Below are 14,282 nucleotides of genomic sequence, written 5' to 3' on the forward strand. Positions count from 1 at the left end.
GATACTAGAAGACAGTGAAATCTTTTGCCATAAATACCCATCCGTCCCAAATCAGGGCAACTAGACTCATGATTACCCCCGTTGTTGACCCTCTACAGGGACAGACAGACTCCACATTCCCATTCCTTGCTTCGGAGATGAGTAACGAGTGTTTCCTGCCCCCACTGATCCATGGGAAGAAACGAGGGCCGCTGGTCTCCCCGTCCTCACTCCCTGCACCCTGGCCCACGCTGCTTTATTTGACAGGCTTCATGATGCTTGCCGTACCCATGCTCTGAAATGAATGTAGGTGAGCGAGAGTGTATGTGTGTGAGAGTGATCGCGACTACTGTGACTAAGTACCTTCTAGTAATTTATATTTATGCAAGTTATTTCATCCTTAGAGCCCCTCCCACCTCTCACCCCCCAGAAGAAAAGCTAACTGACAGGAGAGTTTGAGTGGCTTGGCCGAAGTCTCACAGCCGGACCGCGTGGAGCTGGCATTCAGGCTGAGGCCATCTCACCAGTGACAGGTTTCCGCTCTCCTGCCCAGCTGTCCTGGATCTCAAAATGGAACCTTGTTTATCGCAAATCTCTGCAGCACTTGTAACCAGTGTCCCGCTTCCATGTCGAGTAGCTCTCTTCCGCTCCCATTTTTCCACACCCCCTTTCCAGTGTTGGTGGCCTTCAGAAATCAAGCTCAAAAAGGCATTTTCAGAAACCCTTCCATGTTTAAGCCTGGGTGACTGCCGGCTGCTCCCCCTCCACTTCCTCATCACGTACCCACCTGAGTCTACGCCATTTATTTTGCCTTGCTTGATCTGCTGCTTCTATAGACATGTGGCTTCACTAGACATTGGTGACTTTACTTCCTTTTTAGTTTCTTTCCTTTTTGTCTTGAAGTACAAGCTTCATGAGTGGATTGTTCAGTCTGCTTTTTACTCTGTTGATGGAGTATTCTGATGCCCTAATCCATAGCTCCTGAATTTATTACTTTTGTTTACTGTGTTAGTCTAGACTGACTAGAGAAACAAATTCATAGACACTCATGTGTATCAGGAAGCTTTATATAAAAGAGCAATTGTATATTGAGAAGCATCCCAGCCCAGTCCAGATCGTGTCCATAAGTCCGATATTAGCCATATGTCCAGTACCAATTTATAAATTCTTCAGACTCACCCAACACATACAATGATGCCAAATGCAGGAAGATCACAGACCAGTGGGTGGAAAGTCTTGTGGATCCAGTGGTGGTGGAAGCATCTCAGCACTGGCAGGGGTCTCCACATGGCTCTTTCAGCTCCAGGCCTCTAGCATAGCTCCATGTGTCTTCTCAACAGGAATGTCTTACAGGGAGTGAATGTGTCCCACCTCCAGTGAGCTATTTATATCTATTGTGCCTCCAAATGAGGTCATCGAGCTATAGACCAGACTCCACCCCTTCCTCAAGTCGTCAGATTCTGTAACTGCCACATTTACCTGTTGCTGTTAGGTGCTAGCAAGTGAGGCCCCATCCATAGTGACCCGGCGTACAAGAGAATGAAGTACTGCAGCAGAACAATCATTGCTTTAGAGTAACTTTTGACCATTTAGTCTCCCAGAGATGATTTTCAGAAGGCAATCTATTATTTAGCTGACAGGTGACCTCAAGAGAGAATTTCAATTTGCATAATTTAAAGAACCCTAGAATGTCCACCAGTTAGTTCAAGTCTGGGCTTTTTAGTATATGTGCTGCCGAAGCGAGCACGAAGTCTGGGCTTTTTAAGAAGTGGTTGTTTCACATTTTTCTCCCATTCTACAGATTGCCTTTTAACTTTTAAAGATAAATATTCAATAACCCCACTGTTAGAAGGAAAAAGAAAGGTGGTTTACATACCAATAGACAAGATGTTGATGGCTATGAGGAGCCCAGGGATAGAGTTGGGGTGGGGGGAGGTGGAACAAGAGGAAAGGAAATAGGTTATTGAGGAGGGAGGGGGGCAAAGGTGGGTGGGGGAAAGAAAAAGAACCAACTGTAGGGAGAGTTTAACAGCCCCAGCCCCAAAAGGAAAATTCCTCCAGATTCCTTATCCCTTAAATCTAAATAGTGGCTTGAGTGTCTAAAAAAAAATTAAAAGAGGAAGAAAAGTAAAATTGAAATGAACTTGATGACACCCAGGTTCAACTCAAGCAAACAAAAAAAATATCCACAGGTTTTCTCCGGCAGAACCGCTCTGTGAACTTTCCCCGTCATTCTTGTTTCCAAATGTTCCTGGCACGTGACAGTGCAACCGTGGTCTCAGACGGTCCCAGTTTTACCGACAGAGCAGCCAGCTTTCCACCAGCGCAGCCAATCCAGCTTTAAACCACTGGGACGAAAGCTCACTTTGTCTGTTGCCGTTATTTTGGCTGGGCCTCTGAAATTGTTGATATGTCCAAGTATGTTCAGCTGCAAGAAACCCAAATCGGCCCAACCACCATTCAGGCAGGTCTGGACCAAAGCTGCTGCTGCACAGGGATCCTCATCAAAGCAAGGGAAGGGGACGGACAAGTTCTCATGGGATGCAGACTTCTGGACCCAACGGGCTGGAGAAAGCCCCGGAACAATTCCCCTGAAGATCTTTAAGGCGCACACTACAAGTATCCCTGCATCTTTAAACCAAACTACAGTTGAGCTCCACTAGTAGACAACATCCACCTTGAGTATATGCTCTTACAGAGCTGTCGCGGATTTAAACTCACACCAGCAAGTAGACAACCTTGACGGGGGTTAGAGCACAGTGAGTTGCCTGACGTTGGTGGGAGCAAAGCGGCAGCAAGGAGACAGGCTGGCTGCACACCTCGGAAGAAAGGTAGCGTGTAGTTGCGTGCACGTGTCGGCGTCCACGTGCTTTCTGCTCTGCTGTGTCTATCCTCAACGACAGCAGTCAGCAGCTTTCAAACTTCTGACTGCAGTGATGCTGAGTGAGCCCAAAGATGGGCTTTCAGAACTGGGAGCCCGGAGGTAAGGCGGCCTGGCAGGGTCACAACAGAGTCTCTAGTTCAGTTGTGATGTGCTGCTGTTGACTTTGCCCTCTTCTGCCGGTCTTACTGTCCAACTGGTTCTGAGGTGAGTCCAGCATGGTCAGGCCCCGCATCCATGTATAATGATGTACAGAAGAAACTTCTTTCCTGCAGCTCTGTCCAAGGAATCTTTCTTGTGAAGCCTCCAAAATTGTCCTCTATATGAGCTGGAATCAGCTTGATGGTGGTGTTTTGTTTTGAATTCCCAAACAAGCCCTTACCATGTGCTGGTTGACTTGGATCTGGCCTGATGAACTAGTTATCAGTTAGAGATGGACAAGAGTTTGGTACAGTCGATACGATTCTGTTGAACAAGGGGTTCTCAGTGAGGGGTGCTACCACCTCCTGAGGACTTTGTAGACGTTTGGTTGTCAGGATGATGAGGGGCACTATTAGTAATTACTTGGAAGGAACTATGGACATTTTATGCCCTGCAGTGCATGGGACAAACACATTAGAGACTTCATCTGTATCCCACATGCTTACTCAGCCTTCTTCTGCACATACATGTGGGAGGGGTTGTTGTTAAGTTCCATCGAGTTGGCTCATCATAACCCTATCTGTGCCCAACAGAACAAAACACTGCATGGTCCTGCACCATCCTCACAACTGTTCCTGTGCCCGAGCCCATTGATGCAGCCACTGTGTCCATCCATCTTGTTGAGGACCTTCTTCATTTTCACCGCCCCTCCCCTTTACCAAGCATGATGTCCTTGCCCAGGGACTGGTCTCTTAACAGTATGTCCAAATAGGACAGTATGTAAGATGAAGTTTGTCATCTTTGCCTTTAAGGAACACTCGGCCATACTTCTTCCAATCCAGATCTGTTTGTCCTCTTAGCAGGTCCTGGTACTTTGAGTCTTCTTCTCCAGCCCCACAGTTCACATGCACAGATTCCTCTACGGTCTTCTTTATTGTGTTAGACCAAGTTGACTAGAGAAATAGATCCAATGACACTCATATGGTAGAGCTTTCTATCAAGAAATAATTATGCATCAATTAAACATCTGTCCAATTCAAGTCCTTAAGTCCCTTTTCAGACTCATGCAGCCACATGCAATGATGCAGAATGCAGGGAGATCACAGGCCGGTGGGTACAAAATCTTATGGGTTCAATGGCAGTGGTGGATGCATCTCCAGACTCTGGAAGATCTCAGAGTGCTCCACAAGCAGGAAGGTGAAGGCGTAGAGAGAAGAGGAGGTTCCCAGAGCCCTCCTTATGAGAAGGCCACGCCCACAGAGTCACCATCAGGCTGCTCCCTGATTGACAGGTTGAATACCACGCCTCCACTATTCTATATCTTTAATTATGTAATTAGCACACATATTAATGTCCCACTTTCACATGCATATGATGCAATGGAGAATACCAGGGCTTGAGTCAGACACACCTTCACATGTAGCACCTTATTTTGTCTGTAGGATCTTTCAAAATTACATTTTGAGGCCTGGATTTTTTCCTGAGTTCTTTCCATTTCAGATCTGCTGAGTGTGTTCTTCCCTTTTGGTGTTCTAATGCATGGTCCTTGCACACTTGTTGTAAGATTGGCCTTTCTCTTCTCGAGCTGCCCTTTGACATTTTCTGTTCAGCTCCTTGACTTCATCCTTTCTTCTAGTTGCTCTGGCAACTCAATGATTAGGAGCCGATTTCAGAGTCTCTCCTGATAGCTGCTTTGATCTTTTCTTTCTTGTCTTTAATGACCTGCTTTTTTCATGAATGATGGTCTTGATGTCCTCCCACAGCTCATCAGGCCTCTGTTATTAGTAGTCCCTGGCTCAGATCCATCCTTGCCATGTTTTCAGAACTCGGCAAGATTCAGATTCAAGGTCATCGTTTGACTCTTGCCCTCAAGGAACTCGCCAGTCAAGGAGACTCAAGATCTGAACAGATAACTCTGATGGACTCGTCGAACGAATCACATGGGAAGGTTTCTTGAATCCCAGCATGAAGAGCAGCCAACTGTGAAGACGTTGGGTTGTGCCCCTGAGGAGGTAGTTGAGGTGGACCGAGGTGTAGGAACAGGAGCGTGGCAAAGGAAAGGTAGTAGAGCAGAGGGGGAGGACAGGGAGGGCGCTGCTGGTGTGTGTGGCTGGAGCCCAGGGCACTTGGGGGAAGAAGACAGGAGGTGAGTCCTAAGAGCAGGTGGGAGGTGGACCATGGGTGAACCCTTTGAGATGGGATGCACGAAGGTTGCCCAAGTGGGAGGGTTATGTCTTGGCTACCAACGGCCGGGTGGAGAGTCCACGGAGATGGGACCAAGATGGGTGAAGGGCACCCTTGCAGCAGCCTGGGGGCAGCAGCCACAGCAGTGATGGGGTGCCAGAGTCAGATCTGCTGACTGGCTGGGGAGAAGGTGGATGAAACTGACCAAGGGCAGAGGTGTAGCTTCTTCCGGAGCCGGACTCTCAGCATGCTCGCCAGCGAGCGATGAGGAAAGGACCATTTCTGGGAGAAGGCCCAGGGGAGTGGCATGAGGATGGAGGGGCAGCAGCTCCGTGGGGACATCAGGACTTGCTGGGTGGAGAGGCCAACGACGTAGTCTGGAGACGGTGGACCCGGGCCACCTTCTTTCTTAATCACCCCAGTGTACCATTTCCAAATTGTTTATATTGAGAGGGTACCAGGAAATTGTATTTCTTGAAAACTCTTAACACTGTGGGCCCAACGGGGTGGGGTTCCCTGCTAAGGCCAGCATCTGGTTACACCGCCTTTTACAATTGTTGTGGCAGAAATTCACTGCGCAGCCAAACTCCTTGCCACCAAGTCTGTCTGACCCCATCGATCCAGGGAGAACTGCCCCTGTGGGTGTAAAAGACCTGTCTTTCTCCCACAGGGTAGCTGCTGGTTTTGAATTGCCTGCTTTGTGATTAGCAACCACCACCCCACCAAGGCTCCCGCAGGAGCCACTAACCACCTAAATTACATTTAAGATTCAGTTCTGCTTTCTGATCAGCCGCATGCCTAGCACACAGTAGCCCAGTGGGGCTGTGGCCTGGGGCCCCGCAGGCATAAAACACTTTCATATTTGCACAGGTTCTCTTGGACTGCACTGGGCTCAAACCTTCCTCAGCACCAATCAAGTCCGTAGAGAGCAGGACACCTGGACTGTATTTCGTCAGTGCCCAGCCCCAGATGCTTTCCTGAGCTTTCCACAGTAAGTGGCGATGCTACCTGGTCCTTACTAAGCCCCTTACATCTTCCCAAGTGGTATCGTCATACCCACCCTACAGTTAGGGAAACAAAGGCACCTGAGGCCGGTTTGAATCCCTTCCCTGTGCTCACACAGTAAGTGGTACAACTGGGACTGGAACCAGGCGGCCTGGCACTGGCGTTTGCTCACTAACCCCCGTGGGTGTGCCTGCCTTCTGCCCAGTTGCTGCTATCGTTCTGAAGTGAAAGGCGTGTGAAGAACCAGCCCTAGGACTCCGACCACAGCACCCCTTCTAAGGAGAGTTACCGAGAACACCATGAGGACAGCTCTTCTCCAGGGAGATCCACGAGGAGGGACTCTTGCTTCCTTACCTGACAGCCGTAAAGATGGCTGCATTTCTACTGAGCAGTACTCTGCTCACAGCTGAAGCCGTCCGCGAGTCAGCTTACTGAGCTGGTGGAGTGTCTCTGAGTACTCTGCTCACGGCTGAAGCCATCCGCGAGTCAGCTTACTGAGCTGGTGGAATGTCTCTGAGTACTCTGCTCACGGCTGAAGCCGTCCGCGAGTCAGCTTACTGAGCTGGTGGAGTGTCTCTGAGTACTCTGCTCACAGCTGAAGCCGTCCGCGAGTCAGCTTACTGATCTGGTGGGATGTCTCTGAGTACTCTGCTCACAGCTGAAGCCCTCTGCGAGTCAGCTTACTGAGCTGGTGGAGTGTCTGCTGCATTGCATGCGCTGAAACACTTGATGCCCAACTCGGGGCCCATCGGAAGCAGTGGCCATGTCGCTCATCCTGGTAATTGATGAGAACTTGTCCCCTGGGTTAATTTAGGTCCCCACCTTCCATTTCATTCTGCTCTCCCTGATGTCCACTATTTATTTATACTCTTGGACGTCATTGACACCCCTCACAGCGTTTCCCATCACCATGGGAGATGGCTAGTTCATTAGACAATTCAAAATGCGAAATGACAGGGCTTGTACAGAACTGTCGATTTCTGGAACGGAACAGCGGAACATGTATTGGCCTTTTGCAGCTGGAAACGGTCCTGGGTCGCCACCTATTTAAGCTGCAGTTTCGGTTCTTGGACACCTGCAACTGTCCGTTTGCTTGACGTGTTTGTCTCCGTTCATTCTGAAGAAGAGTGACGTCCATCGGAACAAGAGGGTATCATCCCAGACTATGGCAGTCACGTGTCCTGGGGTGTTCCAGCATTCCGACGAGGCAGCCCTTCTGAGCATGACCTGTGGAGGTGCAGGGGCAGTAGCAGCCATCCGGGCCTGGCTTCCCATCTCAAGGAAGAGCAGGGAGGGGAAGGATCGAGAAGAACCAAATGCCTGTGGCCAGGATAAGGACAGGACCTCTATCTAAACCTCCACTGAATGTATTACTCTTCCTTTGACCACACTGCCTCTGGCATCCACGGTCCCCACCAGTGTTCATCTGCTATGATAAATGATATTTAATCACAGATGCCTGATACTACATATAGAGACTGCTTGCCATTGCCTTTTGTTTAATAAAATCCACTGCCATCAAGTCAATTCTGACTCATAGGGACCCTATAGGAAAAGAGCAGCTTTACCAAGGGGTCACGGGGTGGGGGAGGGGTGGGGGGAAGGGGAGAGGAGCTGATACCACGGGCTCAATAGAAAGTAAATATGTAAAAAAAAAGTAAATGTTTAGAAATGAATGATGACAACATATGTACAAATATACTTGATACAATTGATGGATGGATTGTTATGAGTTGTAAGAGCCTCCAATAAAATGATCTTTTTAAAAAAAAACGAAGAAGAAGAAGAAAAGCATAGAACTGTTTCTGTGAGTTTCTGAGGCTGCAACTCTTTGCTTTTTTATAGGAGTGACTGATGGTTTCAAACTGCTGACCTTGCAGCTAACAGTCCAAAGCACAACCACTATGTCACTGGGGCGCCTGCTCTGCTTCATAGTTAACCCAATACTGATCTCTTCACCAAGCTGATGCTGTCAGAAAGCCAAGGGCATCCAGGACAGCAAGACTGCAACAGAAAAGTCACCCGACACCTATTCTCTTTTCTCAGTAAATATGTTGAGTGAGAAATCTTTTCTTTTCAATTTTTTTGTTTAAATCCATACCAAACAAGCTACTTTCTCAGACATTCAACCATGTTTCTGAATAAACAAGTTCTCTGTGGGGGGACTCTCCAGCAAAAATGCTGAGATAGTTAAGGTTTATTGTGCCAACCTGGCTGATAAACACATGTGGGATTAATTGAAGGGCGGAGAGCTAAGTGGCTTGGTGAGCCTTGCCTTTCTAGTTCTTGGTCTCTTGCTCTCTGATGGTCGGACCAGTGTGCGGCCTCAGCTGGCAAGCCTCACTTCCTGTAAGACATCCCTGAGGAGAAGCCACATGGACCTACGTCGATGCAGCCCTGGGTGTTGGAGAAGCCGTGTGGAGACCCCTGCCAGCACTGAGATGCTTACACGTTCATTGATTCAGCTTTCCTCCTGCAGCCAGTGTCATAGTGTGTGTTTTATGAGATGGAGGAGGACTTTGTGATTGGTGTCAGACATATGGGCTAATGTTGGACTTACGGAGTTGGCCAACACTGGGTTGGGATGTTTTCTTAAATGTACACTTACTCTTTATATAAAACGCTCTCTTATAAAATATGAGTTTCTGTGGATTTGCTTCCCTAGTCTACCCAGACGAGCCCAAATGCTCTGGGGAGTCTCGGCAGAAGGCTGTAGAGTTCCAGTCTCAGCATGGTGTGACCATATTGTTCATTGGTTAGTCACTTTTTTTTTTTAACTAGGACCACCATCTTTTTAAGTTCATTGCCTGTGGCATGCTTTTAGTTCATGTTTGGGGATGGCTGGCTGCAGGAACAATTGTCAATTTAAGCCTGAGGGTTCGGAAATGCCCTGTTTGATGATGGTGTTGTAAAAAAAAAAAACCATTCATGAAAATCACCCACAGGAGATCAAATGATCAACAATTACCATAGCACAAAGATGAGAATGTAAGGGGACAGGGAAACTAGATTCACGGCAGCAGAACAACCAGAATGGAAATAACTCAAGAACTCACACATTGTATGTGGTGGTGGTGGTGGTGGTTGTAACCAATGCCACTGAACAATTAATGTAGAAATTGTTGAATGGGACTGTAAAGTCCTGTGTTAACCTTCACCCAAACTACAATAAGGCAGTATTAAACAAACACAAAAAAGAGGCCATTCACTGTCTGAGTCTTAGTGTGAAAGAGAGAAGTGTAAGGCATGATCACTGGGCCCCTCCTGATATTGTCCTATCTGTCCTTCCCAAGGTCTTTGAAACTGTCTTGGCAAGAAAACAAAACACTGCCATCGAGTTGATGCTGACTGAGAGCAACCCTATAGGACAGTGTCAAACGCCTCTGTGGATTTCAGAGACTATAACTCTACTGTTTTATAGGAGTAGGAAGCCCCATCTTTCCCCACCAGGAGAGGCTAGTGGTTTCAAACTGCTGACCTTGCAATTAGCAGCCCCACTTACAATGCTGTTATGCAAGGTCAGCAGTCTAAAAACAAGAGCACCTATCATCCCCCACCTCCTCCCTCCAGAGAAAGATGGACTTTCTACTCCCGTAAAGAGATACAGTCTTGGAAACCCACGGGGCCCGTTCTACCCTGTTTTATAGGGTCGCTATGAGTCAGCATTAACTGGATGCCAGTGAATAGGGAGAGTCTGGAAACAGGATTGAGAAATATGTGAAGATAGGAGAATACCAACATTCATGCTAAAACCCTCATTGTCCCTGCCCAAGACTCAGCTCATTCTGGAATATTCTAAAGGTTCTTCTCCCATCCTATCCACCCTCTATTTTCCTAGGATGGTTGTGTTAGGGTTTCTAATCTGGGTTGTTTTTTTTTTTTTAATGTTCAAATTAGTTTAAGGATCAGTCCAGTTATCCTTTCTGACCTCGAGAAATTCCAACTTGAAATATGCAAGTAGCAAGTCTTCTGACCTTTTCAAAGGATAAATTACATGCGAGAGTCATTACAAGCCCGTGTTGCACATGTTACGGGAATAGGTATGCGTTAATAAATTTCCATAGTTCCTCCCCCTTGTACAGCAACGTGAAACCATCCCGGAGGTAACCGTGGCTCTCCAGCGGGTCTAGGCGTCGGTGTGCATCCACGACACCACGGTCCTTTTGGCAGGTTCCAGGGCATTGGGAGTCTAATTCGCTGTGCTCCAAGAGACTTCAGATCGCAAGTTTGTCACTTTGTGGCCTTGCCAACTTAATTTTCTTCTTCCTCTAACTGGGCTGCAAACAGATTATTCTCTGCCACAATAAAAAGTTAAGCTTGCTTTCTTTGGGAATTAATTTCTAAATTTGAAGGACAGAGTTGGCTGGACTGTGTTTCACTGAAATTTCTGTCCCTAAGAGACAAAATGGTTTTGAAATAGTTTCTAGGTCACTGGCACAGAAAACTGGCAAAACCCCGTAAGTGACTTTGGAGAGTCCTGGTTAGTACAATTCCATCAGTACAGTCTGTTCTTTTAGAATGTGATTGACTTTTTTTTCTTTAAAGCAAAAGAGAAAAGTCACCACCTGCAAGTCCATTTCCCTATATGGAAGTAGCCGTGCTCCGTGGGGCCTCTGGGATATAAATCTTCAGGGAGCAGACAAGCAGACCGGCTCATTGGAAGCGCCAACTTTGCAGTTAGCAGCCAGCACCTTGAACCCATGGTATCACCAGGGTCCAACGAAAATTTAGGAGAAATAAAATATAGGAAATCCAAAACAGTAGCTGGGATCCCGAAATATGGGTGCATATTGACGGTAGAAATGGACGCGCATCTCATCATCACCAGACTGTAGGACGGAGTTGAACTCGACCCCGAGGTTTCCAAGGTAGTCTCTTGAGAGCTCAACAAGACGGGCTGTCCGACACGGTGGCTGCACCAGTGGATGGCCACCGAGCAATGATTGTGCGGCTGGCCCAGGCCGGGCAGTGTGTCCTTCAGCTGTGCAGAGGTGCTGTGAGGTGACGCCTCCACAGGCAGCTGGGGGGTTCAAACCTCTGATCTTTGGGCTAGCATCTGAGCACTTAACCAGTGTGCCACCAGGGCTCCTTTCTAGAAGCTGAACATTCACAATTTAAAAAGAAAAAGCACACTTGCCATTGAACCACTGCTGACTCAGAGTGGCCCTCTAGGACAGAAGAGAATGGGCCCTTTCACTTTCCTAGGCTGTCAATCGTTATGGGAGTAGAAAGCCTCATCTTTCTCCCTTGGACCAGCTGGTGGTTTCAAACCATTGACCTTGTGGTTAGTAGCCCAATGTGTAACCCACTATGCCATCAGGGGTCCCTTTTATAAGCTTAGGTTGAGGTAATTCTCCTTCAGTTAGTATCAAATTCCAGATTTGAGGGACGGGGTGGCTGCATTTCATCCGAGGTCAGCTCCATACTTCATCTTGTGCATGGATTTGCTATCTCAGGTTCGTCCCCCTTTCAGCTCTGGCCTCACTGGAAGCCGTGTGGGCCTGGAGCTGGCTAACCCCAGCCTTCCTTCATGTGAACCGGCAGGTCAGGGGGTGATGCTTTCTGAACCTTGATCTACCTCTATGAAATAAGCGATGCTGTCCTCTCAGACGGATCGTAATCCGTAGAAATGATAACCCGCTCACTTGACTGCTGTGTGTGAGAATCCATGTTTACCAGGCCTGATGTGAAGGGATTAAACACGTGTGTTTCATTCAGTTGTCATAACAACCCTGTATTTGAAAAAGGTGATACTGTTACTATCTCCATCATAGACGAAGAACAGGAAGCTTAAAGAGTAAGTAAGGCTCCTGAGGTCAAGGTTTCCAAACCTGATTCCACCAAACACTCCATAGACTTGGCACTTAACTGTACACGTTGGACCGCTAACAGAAAGGTGGCCTCCCGGCAGAAAGATGAGGCTGTCTGCTACTGTAAACATTGACAGCCTGAGAAACCGGTTTGGATTGTTGGGGTTTTTTTGACCCCCACATCTGGTTACGTGTTACTTTTCTCCTGGCAGAATTGTGTCACATGAGTTTTATATGTTCAACTAGTCCATGTTCAACCCTCTGGGAGAAAGAGGAGGTGTTCTACACCCTCAACGCAAATTTCTGTTCTCGGAGACTGGCGGGGCAGGTCGGCCCCGGGTCCCACTGGGTGGCTCTGAGTGGGTGCTGGCTCCATGGCCTTGCACTGAGTCTGCCCTCTGATGTGCGGAGGGCGTTTGGGAGCCTTGGTGACATCACAGTGAAAGCGCCCTGCTGCCAACTGGAAGGTCGACAGTTCCAACCCGCCAGCCACCCCAAAGGGGGAAGATGTGCCCACCTGCTTTGATGACTGCTTTACTAATGCCAGCGTCTCTTCATGGGGTTTCTTTCTATTTTTTCTTGATGGTTTTTCATGGCAACAGCTTTCTACAAGCCTGGAACCTTCCAAGCATCAGTGCATTCATTCTGGCCGCCCCTCCTCCATCAAGGAGCCCCTCGGGCATCCTCAAGAGAGCCCAGAGACAGGAAGGAGGAAAGTGCTCGTGACCTCTTGAATAGGTGACCAGGGGGCCGAATCTGATCTCCTCCAACTTCAGAAGGGAGAGGGAGAATTCAACTGCTCGCCTGCCCAAGACTGATCACCACAGACAGATGTCAGACATGCCTCTGTCCCCTGTCTTTCTTTACCCTACGAACCACCCCTCTCATCTACTTCTCTGCTCCGCAGAAGAATTCATTGCCATAGCCGCCGCTGTGTGGGGAGGAACCATCAAGTCGGTGGCGACCCATAGCGATGCTGTGCACAACAGAGAGAAGCACTCCCTGGTCCTGCGCCGCCACGGCACGGCCCTGTGCTTGAGCTTGCCGTTGCAGCCTCTGGGTCAGTCCGTGCCCTCGAGGGCCTTCCTCTCTTTTGCCGCCCCTCCACTTTACCAAGCGTAATGTTCCTTTCTTGGCACTGATCTTTCCTGGTAACATGTCCAAAGTACGTGAGATGAAGTCTCACCGTCCCCAAGCAATCAGGCCATCCTTCTCCCAAGACACATGTGTGTCCTGGAGCAGCCCATGATACGCTCAGTGTCCTGTGACAGCACTGCAGTTCAAGCACAGAGACTCTTCTCGGCCCTTCCTTAGCCAGTGCCCCACTTTGACGTGCAGGTGAGGCCATTGAATACCCCATGGCTGGAGTCTGGCACACCTTAGTCCTCAAAGTAACATCTTTGCTTTTCAATACTCTAAAGAGGGCTTGTGGTGCAGATTGACCTAATGCAGTGCATCTTTTGGTCTCTGGACTGCTGCTTCCATGAATGAGCATTGATTGTGGATACAAGCCAGACAAAATTCTTGATAATTTCACACTTTTCTCCACTTATCCTGATGTTACCTACTAGTTCAGTTGTGAGGATTTTGGTCTTCTTTCCATTACATCACAATCCACACTGAAGGCTACAGTCCTTGATCTTCATCAGCAAGTGCCTCAAGTTCTCCTCACTTTCAGCAGACAAGGTTGTGTCATCTGCATATCACACTTATTGATAAGCCTTCCTCCAATCCTGTTGTCACATTGTCTTTGTATTATCAGCTTCTCTGATGATTTGCTCAGCATACAGCTTGAATAAGTCTGGTGAGAGGATATGACCCCGATGTACATCTTTTCAGATGTTAAACCCTGCAGTAGTTCCTTGCTCTGTTGCCATAACTGCCTCTTGATCCGCGGACAGGTTTCAAGTGAGCACAATGTAAGGGTCTCGACTTCCTTTTCCTCCCAAGCTTATTCACTGTTTGTTATGAACCACACAGTCAAATGCCTTGGCATAGCCAATGAAACATAGGTGAATACCTCTCTGGTATTCACTGCTTTCAGCCAAGGAAGATCCACCTGACATCAGCAATGCTATCCCTTGCTCCATATCCTTTTCTGAAACTGGCCTGGACCTCTGGCAGCTCCCTGGAATGTAGTGCTGCAACTGTCGTGGGATGATCTTCAGCAAAATTTTACTTGCATGTGACATCTATGACACCGTTCTATCACTTGAGCATTTTCTTGGGTCACTTTTCTTCAGAATGAGTACACATATGGATCTCTTCCAGTCAGTTGACCA

This window comes from Tenrec ecaudatus, chromosome 5 (genome assembly GCF_050624435.1).
Source record: "Tenrec ecaudatus isolate mTenEca1 chromosome 5, mTenEca1.hap1, whole genome shotgun sequence".
Taxonomy (NCBI): Eukaryota; Metazoa; Chordata; class Mammalia; order Afrosoricida; family Tenrecidae; genus Tenrec; species Tenrec ecaudatus.